The sequence below is a fragment of the Triticum dicoccoides genome, chromosome 2B (genome assembly GCF_002162155.2).
Source record: "Triticum dicoccoides isolate Atlit2015 ecotype Zavitan chromosome 2B, WEW_v2.0, whole genome shotgun sequence".
NCBI lineage: Eukaryota > Viridiplantae > Streptophyta > Magnoliopsida > Poales > Poaceae > Triticum > Triticum dicoccoides.
In genome coordinates this window covers 9,319,898-9,323,852 of record NC_041383.1, presented here as the reverse complement: position 1 = coordinate 9,323,852, position 3,955 = coordinate 9,319,898, and positions in this window count along the sequence as shown.

Genomic DNA, 3,955 nt, shown 5'->3' with positions numbered 1-3,955 from the left:
GGGAATGGAGAATATTACCTTGAGGGAGGGTTTGACTTCGAAATCCACGGACAAATTCTTCAAATTTGCAAGATTTGGGAGAGGGTTTGAGAGGGGGAGAGAGGGGGAAAGGGGGCAAAGCTCGGGGAGGAGAGTGGGAGAGTGTGTGGTGTGGGGGTGGGGGAGGGGGGCAGCCGAGTGGCTGGATAAGTCACAGTGCAGCGCCTACGCGCTAGGCGCTGCACTTTACAAGTGTGGCGCCCGAGCGCTAGGCGCTCCACATTACATGTGTGTGGCGCCTAGCACGGAGGCGTTGCACTGCTGGGTGCGGGCCCAGGGGCTGCCACGGTGGACTGGTGTGCAACGCCCCCGCGCTAGGCGCTGCACAGTAGGGTGTGGCGCCGTCGTGGCGGGCGCTACACAAAAAAGTTAGGGCTGTGAAATAGTTTCACGGTCAGTTCATTCCGTGAATTGATTTCGTCCATAGGTCAAAATGGTCAAATTTGCCAGTGAGGAGCGCCATCCGAACTGTTTTCTTATACATTAGTCTTTACGTCTGCGCTTGTCTCTATGATCGATCTCACGCGAAGTGATTCATGTGGGCTCGCCAGCCTGCCTTCATCGGATCTTGCACAAAAATCATCGCCGCCAGTGAGCCAAAAACTGATCTGATCATCCCATCGATCCATGGTGATCACCCAGCAGGGTCCTAATGAAAGCACCAATGTCGGTTCTATATCCTGCATATCTCGTAGTAGGGGTCCTAAGCTAGGCGTCTTGGAAACGATGGTAACATGGACACAGGATTTTACCCAAGTCGGGCTCTCTCGAAGAGATAGTACCCTACGTCCTGCTTCTGATTATATTGATATGGGTGTAGTACAGGATGCATGTGTCTACAACGAGATTGTAGCAATGAATATTGGATTGTCTATTGACTAGCTTGGCCTCAGTTTATATATGCACCATAGGCCTAGGCTTTAGAGGAGTCATTGTCTTGTGCGCCAAGTTTTGTGAAATCCTCCTTGTGTTCTGCATGGGCTACCCGAAGTGGCCCATTAGTAAATCATCATGGGGGTCCTCGGCCCGACCCACTGGTCGGAAGACGACGTGGTGAGTACCCCTAGTTCAGAACACCGTCAGTGATCATGCGTTGGTCCATTAACCAGTTATTCAGGACTTCATACATTCAATTGGTCTTCTTCTTACTGCTGCAAGACTTGGTTTTACTTAGTAGTTTTCAGATAAATGTGTTTGATTATCACTTAATCAGAAGAGCACAGGACCCGACCTTGCATGTGTCCGGTTTAATTAGTTTCTTGAAGTTGTCTCCACTATTAACTACATCAAAAGCACACTTCACCAGATATATTAACACTTTCTCACTGGATTTGTGGTAATACAATTACTGCTATATGTTATGGGTGTTAAAATTCTTTTAAATACACTATCTATATTGTCTACTAGATGGTGGAGTCGCTGCCGGATCCGACGGACTCGGATAGGGAGGACACCTGGACGCGTCATTGCACGCCCGTGTGCTTCCGAGGCCGAAATCGCTCTGCCTCTGAGTTAAGTTGGCAATTTATCACCACATGGAAGACCTTCACTTTTTTTGCAGGCACTGAGCTCTCGAATATTTTCCATGTATAGCTTTCCGTCGGGCGTGCCAAATACACCACATGGTAACTAACACTCCGGTGAACTGGGATTATGAAAGAAACTTCATCAGTGAGAAAATCCAGCGTTTACCGTCAGGTTCTCTTGTCATATGCATAGCTTGCACAAGTTCCTCAGCGGAAAGATCCCAAATGTAGTGAGACATAATGTAGTGTTCATGAGGGAGTAACACCATGAGTCCTCTGCTTCGCAAAGTGTGCAAATGCTGGTAATGGCCATGTTACCATGATGTAGAAGGTCCTCTGAGGGAAAAAACTGCATGTGAGAGGGATTCTATTAAGTCAAAGCCGACCAGGCTAAGGAGATTAGTAGCCCAAGCACTTGCCATGTACTGGCACGTTGACAAGCACAAATTCTTCTACTTGTATGAAATACTTGAGGGCACCGATAATATGTCTTCTGCCCATGAACAACAAACACTAAATTAAAGTATGATAAAATGTCACCAAATATTACGATAATCTAACGGAACCCTTATGAACATCAGCCATCGAGTGTGGTGCCAATGAACTACTTGGAAACCCTCCCCATCATTGTGATTAATGTTGGGGTGGTTATTTAGAAGATGATAGGGCCATAACCTATTTAAAAAAGATCCTTATTTGAACCCACAATAATCAAGGATTTAGATGTTGTGAACTTTAATCTACATCCCTGCAATTTGAGCCAACACAAAATAAATTACCATCATGAACTTTAATCTACATCCCTGTGGCCGATTAGTAAGTCCTAAGCTTTTGCTAGTATTCTATAATTGAATAATTTTGTAATCTCTAAGTTTTGACACTTTCTTGAGAAATGAATAAAAATAATAGAGCTCTGCTATTCACCTTCCCTCTTCTCCTTTTTGCCTGTTATCATGTGGATTCAAGGGGTCTTATCCTATTTATCGGCGAATTGTATTACGCATGGGAAGTGCTAGCCGTCCATATGTCTAGACCAACTTTGGTTTCCATCTTGGTGGCTAGCGCCTAGCCTTAGTCCTCCAAACCATTGACCCATCATTGTGCCTAACGTGGTATTTAAGGTTGAGTTCTGAAATCCCTATCTAGGTGTTTGATCTGGTAGTCATAAGGTTGGGTAAAAAGAAATTGTCAGGAATCTATTGCCATCGTACCTAGCGTGGTCTCTAAGGTTGAGTACTGAAATCCCTATCTATGGTGGTTGATCTGGCAGTCATAAGGTTGGGTAAACAACAATTGTGAGGAATCTATGATGTTTGGAGTAACATAGTAACATATATATGATTGTTGCATTGATTGGAGTGTAGAGCGTGGACTCCTTATATACTATAACAGTAATTCAACATTGTGAATACTACACAATAATCCCCTGGAAAAAAACAATACTACACAATAAGCAGGACATAGGGGTTTTATCAATCATGGGCCTGAACTCGGATAATACCACTGTGTCTCCATTGTGACTGATTGTATCTCTTTGGGAATGACCCCTTCTCTATCCTACCCTCTTCATGACTCCATAGTAGATCTTGAAATCTGCGCTGTATGCTTCATTGGCACATGATGCCCACCATGGGCGTCGAGTGGATCATGTCAATGGCCTCATTACAACTCCACTTGTTCTCTAAATTGGGCTTCCACATTGACTATGTCCAAGCCATAGAAATTGTCTTCGATTGCAAAATGTCCACCATGATTCCTTGATCGTTTTCATGACCAATGTCGGCGTCATCAATGTTTACCGACCAAATGCCGAGAGAAATCATCAGAATCTTCATCCTCGCTGCCAAAAGCTGTAAATTTGTCTCTTGTAATTGTTGTTACTGGATCAAGAATCCATTGTTCAGCCTTTTTCTATGGAAGCCTTGAGCCCTTGACCACCTTCTCCAGTTCACTTCCGCTGTGGCTGGTACACAATAGTGGCTAGTCGGATTTCTTTCGAGATTTTGATAGTTTATTCAATCAGCAGCCAAATTGCATCAGCAGATCATAATCATCCCTCGTTCAAAACTACAAGTTACGAATGCCAAATGTTGGTATTAGACTGTATTCTACTCACCCATTTACAGTAAAAGTGGCAGCGGATTTTGAATTCGACAGCTTAATAGCTTCAGGACTAGTTTTGTTAGGCTAGTGTTGAAGCTATTAAGCTTAGGAATGTAACTGTGGACCCCGCTTGCCTCTCTGCTACAGTTTTTCTCCTTCCAAAAAGTACCAAAACACACGAGCCATTTTTTCCTAATTATCTTCTCTAATTTACCGCACTAACCATTGCAGGCGAGGGTTTCTTGACGTCATAGAGATGAAGTGCAGCAGCTGCTTTTCTAAGACCC